An 11,663-nucleotide genomic window follows, 5' to 3' on the forward strand; every position below is an offset into this window, starting at 1 on the left:
TTGGTTGTTACCAAAAAAAATGAGCCACAGTTATTTGCTTTACATTTACAATGGTTGTTTGCTTTATTCAATTTACACATATGAATTGTGAATTTTGCCTCATTATATACATACGTCAAAAACTAATGTATTGCTCACCAACATTCGTGTTGGTCAAATATATTTTTATGCATGCTACAGGTTCATTTTAGGTTGCTTGTGAAGATCGAAGATTCATCACTTAGATCATACCTTTATGATACTTTAACTAATTTAGTGTTGATGAAATTGTTTGTATTTTGATTTGAACAAGTTGTATTTGTGATTATTGAATGAAATAAACAAGTTGAGTAAATATTGCCACTTTAATAGTGTCATCGCGTTCATGAGAAATCTGTTGCACCTCGGCATGTTCCGTCACCTTTGGTCGGGGTATGACAAACGACCTTTTACCATCACCCCCCTCTTGCTCCATGGTTTGTACGTTCACTATCGACCGGTTCGTTCAAGTTTTCTTTATCAACATCAATAACCGGTGCATCCTTTTTATTCATATTTGGAATCTCACTACACGAAGTTTCCATCTATTTTTACACAAAATAAATATTAACAATTACTCACATATACAAATGAAAAGGAAACCTATATGAATAAAAAAAATAGTCACGTTTGATGTTTAGAAACCATATTAACCTGAATTAATCGAATTAAATTGAACAACAATTTTTCCTAAACCAAAAGCTAACAAATCTAGAAATTAACAATCAAAATAAAGCATACAAATCTGGAAATTAGTGTAAAGGTACAAAACCATAACATATAATGGCCATTAACATCATCAATGAACCTCAACAGATTGACTAAACTAAATGAGCACTACATGTTTGGCTAACCTGGAACTGATGGGAGGTGCGTGCCTGCGTGGCAAGGGCGTGGCCGGTGGTGGTGGTTGAGTGGTTTGAGGTGCGTGGCTGGCGGCAGACGGCGTATTGCGTGGCTATGGGGGTGGCTGAGTGGTTTGAAGATTTGGAAAGGGTGAGGGTGACGATTGTATATTGTTAGGTTAAAAATGATTAAGTCAAATAATAGTGTATGCTAAATGGGCCACACTTGGTAATATAAAACAAAGACTTATGGACCACAAAGTTGGGCTAAACAAATAAAATATTCTAGTGGGTCCTGAAGCAATACAGTTCGGTTCGGTTAATATGTCGGTTTGGTTATTCGGTTCGGTTTGGTTTTTTTCGGTATTTTAGAAATGGATAACCGAAACCGAAATTTTGGTTTTTCAAAAAAAAAAAACAATGCCGCTGTTCGCTTTTTCGGTTACTTCAGTTTCGGTTCGGTTTTTTCGGTTTTCTGCTCACCCCTATCTAAAACTATAACAAAAATCCTTATTTTTGTTTAAAGGGGTGTTTCTTCATTGTGAAGAAACATTAGTTAGTCATAACCTTTGTATATATAAAAAATGCCAGTTTAGGTTTGACTATACTTCAGACTAGGGTTTAGCTAACTTAACTAGAGCATATCTACTACCTTTGATGACTAGGGTAACGACAACGATGATCGGACATAATATATACCTAGCCTGAGATCTTAGGGACTCGTCAACACAAAGATTGATCAGCGCGTCGGTACGTGAAACATGCTAGTGCTTGGATTGCCGACGTTAGGAACGGCTTGTCTGTCTCTTGGGACGCAAACTAAGGTGAGACGGGAGTTGGGTGGTGTTTTGAAACAATTTGCCCATGTTCGTTATTTATAGCCAACATCAACCGCTGTCAGAGGATCGACGACGGTCTATCGAGCCAACTCTTTCCATGTATCATCGGACACATTGTTAGATTCTATGTGACATTAGATAAGTTCTGACGCCGAAGCGCCGACGAAAAGTCAGGAGTCGGACCGTAACGGTGACACGTCATCAACACGTGTCATTTAAAACTAGGGGTTTGTGAAGTTCATCGGTTTGGGGTTTGTGAAGTTCATACGCAACTTATAGCCCTATAAGTGATGTATAGTATTAGTAGGTGTTAAATTTCAACTTAAGATGTGTGAATAACAACTCCCCTTATTTTATTTCGTTTCTTTCTTTTACTTGATAAGATAAGGGCGGACGGGGCGGTGCGTGGTGGCCTCCCCGTCACGCGTGATGAAAAAGCCACATCGCCGCCGGTCCTATGGTCACGCGAAAATGGGTATTTTGCGTGATGGCCATCACGCTTGGTGGGGGTGATTTCCAAGAAGGAATGTAGTCGTTGGGTAGGGATCTAGCCGTTGGGGGGGGGGGGTTTAAATAAAAAAAAAACCAATATAGAACCAAAACAAAAACATAACCAAATCCAACTCAAAAACACTCTCAAACTTCCCCTTCATTCATAACAAAAAAATATGGAATTTCCGAAACACTCGATGCCCTTAGACACCGATAGCTCTTCGTCTTCGGACGATGACATTCTCGAATGGTTCCCGTTGCTATACAAAGAACTTGAAGGCCCGAGCCGTCCAAAGAAAAAAGGTGGTGGAGCGTGATCGTATACATTCTCGAATGGGATCTTGTTGCGCATATAGGTTCTTTAGGTTTGGAATTTCCGGATTCAGACGAGTAGTAGACGTTCGTTGTAACTTTTATTTTTTATTTCTAAATTTTAAGTTGAATTATGTTCTATTAAACTATTGTTTTTATTTTTAAGTTCTATTAAATATTGTTTTAATTTTTAAAGTTACAAAAAAAAAAATTCCATCACACACCATCACACCACACCACCATCCCTAGTAAAAAACCATCACATGTGATGGAATTTGGGTTAGTGATGTGACACGATATAATTGGGTGGGGTGTGTGATAAGTGATCACACCACATCCACCACCCCTCCCCTAATAGTGTTTTTTATTTTCCTTATCTTTTTTAATTTCTTTTACATGATAGATAAGTTTGTTTTTTACGTGACAAACTAGGTAGTATTTAACTTTTGATATTTTTTTTTCTTTTAACTCATGTACTATACTGATTTCTAGCCTTGTTGACTATATTTAGCAAAAAGTCAATGTCTTTTTCTGACAGGGTGTTAGCTAGTATAGTAGTATGTGGTTGGTGGTGGTCAAGTGAGCTGGAATGTGCTAATGAAAACAAAATAGCATTAAAGTATTATCCATTACAACATTTTTAGCCAGATATCTGCCAATCAAATTCCGTATATAGGCATTCTTATCTAGCACTTGTTCATAGCACACGGGAAAACCACCAATTTAAGGTATTTCAAATGGAATATTGGTTTTAAATAATTTCGAGTATGTAACGGAAAATAGTTTTAACTTTAAATTTAATCGGTGACGGTCTCATCTAAATGGGTATTTGTTTTTAACGAATTGCATCTAACGGATGTTAACTCCGTTAGTGATTTGCTGACGTGGACTTTCTTTTCCAGCGGCATCACGTCGGAAACCTGTAACTCGTCTCCATTCTCCTTAATATCGTGACTCTCTCTCTCTCTTTCCCTTCATTCAAAACCTAACCGACGTGTTGCTGTCATTGTCTCCGGCGAAGTCCACCCTCGTCGATCGTGCACCATTCGAGGTAATTGACACATCATTCAACTCGTTTTGATCCCCTTAACAAAAGCCCTATGTTTATTTTGTAAATCGTGTAACATTGATTTCGAATTTTTGAAAATAAGATAGGGTTTGGAATCTACGAATTGGCCATCGAAGAAGATGAAATTTGCTGCATTTTCTAATGTCCAATGTGCTTTAAAAAGGGAGGGAGACAGTGTGACGATATTAGGGAGAATGGAGGTAAGTTGCAGGTTTCCGGCGTGATGCGATCGGAGATGAAGGTCCGCGTTAGCAAATCACTAACGGAGTTAACATATGTTAGTCGCAGTCCGTTAAAAACAAATACGGGACTGCCACAAGCCAAGTTTAACGTTGGGACTGTTATTTGCCGATATAACATAGTTGAGATTATTTAAAACCAATATTCATTTTCAAATGTTATGATCATATATCATTTCAGTTATATATTAATGCCTGACGGGTGGTCCATGGGACAACCCTTAATTGATTTAAAACTGTAATAATCATGATTTGAATTTGTTTATTTTGTGGAATTAGATAACTACGGTATTATTGGTGAATTGTAGGCTCAAAGGAGGTTCTGGGGCTATTATGGAGTATACCGAGGCAACCGAATGAGTCGACGACGCGAGAGAGGTCAAATGAAGTGAAAACGGGAATGCAAGGTCAAAGTCAACCGTGGCTCACGGTGGGGACCGTGAGCCACGGTCCAATATTGACAAAAACGACAGAGGCCACCGTACCGTGGCCTCTGTTATCACCGTGAGGATGACCGTGACCCACGGTTGGACCGTGGGCCACGGTCTAGCATTTCCAGAGAAACACCGTGACCCACGATGTGAACCGTGGGCCACGGTTCATGTCGTAACTGCCATTTTATTTTCTTATTTTAATCGGTTTTTGTTAGACTTTTCATTATCTTTCATTCTAAACACCTCTTGGACAATTTTGGGAGTGCAAAGACTCTATTTGGGCAATTGTAATCATTGAATTGGATTGGAGATTCATCTACATACATTGATTTATGCTATGATGAACCGAATTATGAGTGACTAGTACTCTTTATGTTCTCTCCCAAATTGTAAGGTTTTTCAATTGATTACTTGTTATTCGTTTATGTTATTTGTGGGATAGTGTTTTGATTTTATGATTGAATTACTATGGTGATTATGATTTTGATTAGTAATTGTTAATATAGTGTAAACCCGTGTTCTTGATTATCCGTTCTCGGTGCCATAGGCAATCGGGATTTAATACAAGAGAATTAGGGTTAACTATATAAAACTGATTATTGAGTGACAATCTTGCATTTTCATAATTCAAGTACTTGGTCCTCTTTTATCACTGTTAAACGCATTTTCACGAACTATGTTTATGTAGTTCATCCCACAAGTAAACGTTAACTGTATCAATATTGAAAACCTGAAATCGGGAGAGGGCATTCTTTCTTATATTGTTTAAAACTCGTTTATTGTTTTAGTTATTTTCGTTAATCACATCAACCAACCAAATCATTGAATTTATTTTCTGCGCTTAGTTTAATATAGAGTAATTTCTGTGCTACTTAATAACGCATTTTACACAAACTCCCTGTGTTCGATACCCGCTTACCGCTATCTAATTAGTTGTATTCGGTTTATTTTTTACTGAGTCTTCAACCTCACGTCAATGCCATCATTATACGTACAGGGTGATCTTGATGACTACAACTACAAGTTTGGTTTCATCAGATGAGCCTAATAATGTAAGCCCGCAGCAGCAACCACCGGCACCAAACACCGTAAACAATCTGCCACCGTCATTACCACCACTGCCACCACCCCCACCCCCACCACCACCACTCACTTCTACAGCAAGCTTTCCACGATCAACACCAGTTACTCCACAGCTCAATCTTCCTTGTGCCGATCTACTTGCTGGTATGTTTTAGTGTTTTACTATAACAAGGAATCTTTGTCTCGCAATTTGAAACACTTTTACTTTTGGTAATTATTATTCTGTGGTTTATTAAGCGAAGAGTTCTTTTAAATAGTTCAAGACCATTTTTTATGATTAATAGTTATGGTGATTGGTGATGACCCTCCAAAATGAATAAATAAAAAATATTTGTCGTATCTCTAGTAAGAAATACACTTGAAAAACAGTATGTATTTTAATTTTTTTGTTTTCAACTCATAAATGAAATGAACGTGAAACTAGAATAGATAAGGAAATGAAATGGACAATGGAATAGAACATATTATCAATTTATTATTATTATTATTCAATTGTCTTATTTGGTTAATTCATAAAAACATTATTTTATCAAGTTTGGTCTGCATAAAAATACGTGAAAAATACAAATGATAAAAGTACGCATGCCTCAAAATAAAGAAATTTATCAAATAATAAACAATAACGACAGCAGTTGTCAGGTGGTGGTGAAGATGACGATGAGAGTGGTGGTGGTTGCGGCAGAGGTTGTGGTGGTGGCCACAGAAGCAGTGTTGGTGCTAGTCAGGTGGCTGTGTCGAGGAAAGTGGGGTAAAAGAAAATAAAATTGGGGGGGGGGGGGCATGAATGGTTTTGATGTGTTTAGAGGGATGAGATTTCTTGTGTAATTGGTGATTCTGTTCCATTACCGAACTAAAACCCTATTTTTTCATTCACTCACAATGATCATGTAGAAAACTAGAGGGTGAATAGTTTTTCTTTGATTTTAAACCAATTTTAGTGAGCTAATGACTTTGTTACACTCTTTTCACAACTTATACTAACAAACACAAATAAGTAAAGAGTTTAAGGGTTATAGATAACACAACCGGATTTGTAAAGGTTCAAGTGAATATTAACTAATTCACTCTAAGTCCTCTCACCGATTGGCCAATCGAGAGTTTTCTTCACTAGTCGTCTCCCTAAAATGGTAGGCATCACCTACAATCGTCTCACTCTTCAAAGGAAGTGATCATCTTCTTCACCAGACATACCAAGTACGTGGCTTTACAACTCTTCTTAATCTCACTCTGTCAAGATTGTCAGTCTTCTCCTAACAACTAAATAACGCTATATCAAGATAGAGTTCCTAATCCAATAGACCAATACAAAACAACACTATATATAAGATAGAGTTCCTAATCCAATAGGCCAATACAAAACAACGCTATATATATATATATATATAGTGTGTGTGTGTGTGTTCCCCTCTCAAATTTTCAACTAAATGATGAATCTTCACTTGTCACAACACTAGTATTGACCAATCAAAATACAAGTAAGATTGTTGGATTGATAGCTTAGAAAAGCTTTTCTTTTTGCTCTGCACTGTGATCTCTTCTCTTAATAATTAAATCTTTATTAGACATGAATATTAGAAGAGATTAACCTTAAAATGTGTATATAAATGTTGTAAAGCAAATGAGTGAAGACATAGTTTAAATAAGTCTTCTATTTATATCCAAGCATGTGAGATTCCCGAAGGTCGATCCCACAGTCACTTCCAATGACCGTGGACGCCCAGTCAACTTCATTTTGGGTTTGACAATGTGAACCTTATGGGTGGGCATTGTCTTCACTTTTAACTTATTTGGCTGACAAACACATGTGAGAAGTCATCTCAATCACTTCTCACTTCTTCATACAACACAACCCATGTATTTCACCATTTGGTTAAATACACTTTATCATCTTCATCCAAACCGTCAACCATTCCCTTCTAAGAGTTTGACTTGCCGATTGGGTGAAGGTTCTTGTTCAATGCATGGTTTAAATGAAAGGCATACCAAAGAGGAATAAGTCTTTCAAATAATACTTGAAATTTAAATATGATATATTTAAACAATCTTGTTTAAATATATTTTATAAACTTATCCTAAGTTTATAAAAACTAACAACCTAACTTGACTAAGTTAATTAATCTGTGATGGATAAGTCTTGTGATATCTTCATCTTCACGTTGATGTAGAGATCTTGATTTCACACTTTTTTTATTTTGACTTGATAATCTCTAATATTTTATCTTGAGTGTGTAGTCTTAATTAAGTATGTGTTGCTTATTTGTGACTAAAAATGATCAATTAAGTGTCAAAGGACATGTGTATGACATATAACACCAATGATGAACTAATACTATTTTATATCATTTTGTGTTAATTAAATCATCATCAAAGCATTAAGGTTGATTAAAGTTTGAAGCATTATTATTCCAAACAAGTCTTTCATTTCGCGTGTTATTCATGTGTATCAAACACATATAGTTTATTGTCAATATGCCTTTATATAGCCAATGCTAAAAAAATTAAAGTTGATATTGATTATTGTTAATATGCTTGTACGTAAGCCCTTCCGTCTTGACTTTGATCTTTGATTCTTCATCTCAACTTCGAATTTTAACATGTTTTTCAAATTCCGGGTCCATGTCTAATTTGTAACTTGTTTCACATTTTAGAAAAATTTAGGAGCGTTGTGAAATGGTAACCAGAATTTTTTTTTAATGATGATTTGAGCATAAAATGGGGAAACTAATTATTTGATTTGATTAGGCATACACACAAAAGACATAAATACCATTTTCTCTTAAGAAACATATTATAACTAGCGTTAGTTATTCCAAAACTGTCATTTTTATTGTATGGGATTGATTATACATGATCAATGGTTCATTCGTCCTAAGAGAGAGATTTCTAATATATACTATATATACATGTATATCCAATACATGAACTGTAATGACCAATTGCCATGTGTATCTATTCAGATGCTACATTTGTAGAATAATATATAGATTTGGCTCCACGGTAATATATAGAAAAAACATATTTCACTTGATATCCTAGGGAATTATTTTGCAGGAAGAAACGACTACAACAATATATGTGTTCCTCTATATAATGCTTCAATCAGTGGAGACTGGAAATCTGCAAATCAGATCTTAGGTGCACGGCAAGAGCTTGTACGGTTTAGCATCACCGAGACTCATGAAACTGCACTTCATATTGCAGCATCATCTCAAAACACCGAGTTTGTGGAAGAACTTGTGAAAATAATGGCCGAGGAGGACCTGGAGCTTCAAAATAAAAATGGTAACACAGCCCTGTGTTTGGCAGCTGTAGCTGGGAACCAGAAATTGAGTCAGCTTATGGTGGATAAGAATAATAGATTACTAACCATCCCAGGTAGTAAAGGAATGATGCCACTATACATGGCTTTATTATTCCGTAATCGTGACACTGTGAAATATTTGTACGAGAAGTCTAATAATATGACCGGTGAAAATTGGACAACTCAGAATCGAGGCTGGATCCTATTGAAATGCATCGAGGCTGATCTCTTCGGTAAGCAATTTTATCCGTGGTTATTTCGCTTTTTCTGACTTCATGCATCCATATCTTTCATATTAACCCATATGACTTTATCATGTAGACAGTATTACTTGTTGGGATCTAGCTTGTAGTGCATGTAAGATAATAATCAACAACTAGTTAGTGTTCTTCTGTCAATAATTTATTTTTACTAGATCAGAATTATTTATTGTGAAAATCACTTTTACAACTTCTCATTAACTATGTTACTACTATTATCACTTTTCTCACTAATTTATTGTGGAGATTAAGAGGTTATGAATCATTAAGAGGTAGTCTCTCGATGACAGTTAAGTACCCCTAAATAAGATGGAGATGATGTACACAATTTCTCTTTAAACATGCATGGTAGAGAGAACCACTCACAAATAAAACATAAGTATTATAATATGAATGTTGCAATTGGACTTATCAAACATTTTTTCTCATTTCTGTGTTCTCTCCCGCTAGTCATACTTCTATTAAAGTTAACTTTTTTATATGAAAGATCTAAAAGTATATCACTTGTTTCATAAAAGATCTATTTTCATAACTTGTTTTAATAGTAAAAGCAATTTTTATTATTTGCGTTTTTTATAAACCTTGACTTTTATATAAAGTTTGACTGTATAAAAGTTGTGTCTAAAAAGCATCATAATAAATGTATTAATTTTTAAATAAAGTTAATGCCACGGTTTATATGAATCTACAAAGGGTAAATATATTACATACGTTTAATTTTTTGACCACTCTTTAAAAGAAGCTTTCTTTTATTAAAAGATACTTCGATTATTTCATAAACTCTCATTCATGAAGAATAGAACATTTGTATCTACAGCGCGCTATAGTCGTCGTATTAAGATTTTAAACTATTTACTGGTTGACATCCACGCATTATTATGCAACGGCTTCCATGTTAAATGTTTATGTTCAGTCGTTTGAAAATTCCCCAATCCTTTAAATATATAGTTATATATGATACGGAGTATTGTTTAAGGAGTGATAATCATATTCTTTGTAGATATCGCACTGAAAATATTGGCAGAGTGCCCAGATCTTGCACGAACTGAGGAAGTACTTGTAGTTTTAGCTCGAAAGCCCTATGCATTTAATGATAAAGATCCACATTTTTCCTGGAGAGCCATAAAGTCATGTAAGTATATCCGCTCTTTATGCTTCCTTTGTTCTAAATTTATGGCCTAATTCGTATGTATAAATTTGTTGCATTGCTTTTTTTTTTATAAATATACTTCAACATCAAGTAATTATGCAGGCTTTAGCTTGTAATCTACTTTGTTTTCACTTATTTAATGATTATAGGTTTTGGAGTCCATGTGAAAGAAAAGGAAAGTGAAGCCATGCAGATACTTAAAATAATTTAGAAAAAATTAATGGAAAAGCCTAAGGATGACATATATAAATTACTGAGAGGCCCCGTCGACCCAGTAATGAAAGATGCAAATGGAGAACTGATTATGAAGGACGGGAAGCGAACATACTCTTCCCGAGTGCTATTTGTTGCTGCGGAAATGGGCAACACCAAATTTGTGGTGGAGCTCATTCGTCACTATCCTGATCTCATATGGAAGGTGAATGATAATAACCAAAGCATATTTCACATTGCCGTCTCTCATCGTCATGAGAGTCTCTACAATCTATTACATGAGATAGGGTCTATGAAGGACATGATAACTCCTCTAAGAGACCGAGAAGAAAATAACATGTTGCACTTAGTTGGGAAGAATGCAGAGAAAAATCGACTTTATGATGTATCAGGAGTGGCTTTTCAAATGCATTGGGAATTGCTATGGTTCAAGGTAAATCTCACTTCTAGCTTCCCGATCCGTGGATAAATTGTTGTTTATTAAATACAACGACAAACATCACGCGAGGGCTAGCTAATCCATACGTATTATTAAATTTTTGTTGGTATTGTAATGTAGGAAGTAGAGAGTATGATCCCTCCTTCGTATATAGAAAGGAAGAATGCAGCTGGAAAAACACCACGAGAGTTATTCACCGAGAATCATAAAGAGCTAGTATCCAGAGGTGAACAGTGGATGAGAGGAACTGCTAATCAATGCATGGCGGTTGATACTCTCATAGCCACCATAGTATTTGGAGTAGCCTTTTCAATTCCGGGTGGGTATGATCAAAAGAGTGGTTTTCCTATGTTTAAGCGCAAAGAAATCTACATTGCATTTGTCATAGCAGATGCTATCTCTTTGATCTTTTCTTCCGCTTCAATTCTCATGTTCTTATCTATTGTAACTTCTCGTTATGGCGGACAAGATTTCTTTGAACCATTACTGCAAAAACTTATGACAGGTCTAGCAACACTTTTCCTCTCTATAATGACCATGATGATCGCTTTTAGCTTCAGCTTCTTTGTGCTCTATCATAACAAGTTGATCTGGGTACCAGTTGTTATTAGTCTACTGGCTTCTGTACCTGTCATTTTGTATGCTAAATTGCAGTATGCTCTTCTGGTGGATGTGTATCACTTAATATACGGTTCCAGGTATATCTTTAAGCCGAAGATCGTATGCTTTATAATCAAAACCCAAAATTCTAAACGGTGTTCTTGGGTATAGTTGTGAATGTAATGTTTTATTTGAAGATATCTTTTAGGACAATGTATTGAAATAATGTGTAATAATTTCTTCTCTGTCAATATTGTGGGGATCAGTTAAAATTACTCCATTGATTTTTGCCCCTTCGACCATTTTAACTCAGTTAGGAAAGTCTTGTTTAACAAAAAAATGACATCCGCTTAGAACCAAAACAATCAT

General features: G+C 35.6%; 1 pseudogene across 1 annotated transcript; it reads left to right on the forward strand.

The window, feature by feature from the left end:
• Positions 1-5,255: 5,255 nt before the first annotated feature.
• Positions 5,256-11,446, forward strand: LOC143536486 (uncharacterized; annotated as a pseudogene). The gene is made up of 5 exons (XR_013135895.1): positions 5,256-5,475; positions 8,383-8,865; positions 9,893-10,024; positions 10,192-10,688; positions 10,815-11,446. The product of XR_013135895.1 is annotated as an uncharacterized LOC143536486 (transcript).
• The last annotated feature ends 217 nt before the right edge of the window (positions 11,447-11,663 follow it).

The sequence above is a fragment of the Bidens hawaiensis genome, unplaced genomic scaffold, assembly GCF_021521415.1.
Source record: "Bidens hawaiensis isolate Kalapana, Puna unplaced genomic scaffold, B.hawaiensis_p1.1 tig00010811_1, whole genome shotgun sequence".
NCBI classification, from domain to species: Eukaryota; Viridiplantae; Streptophyta; class Magnoliopsida; order Asterales; family Asteraceae; genus Bidens; species Bidens hawaiensis.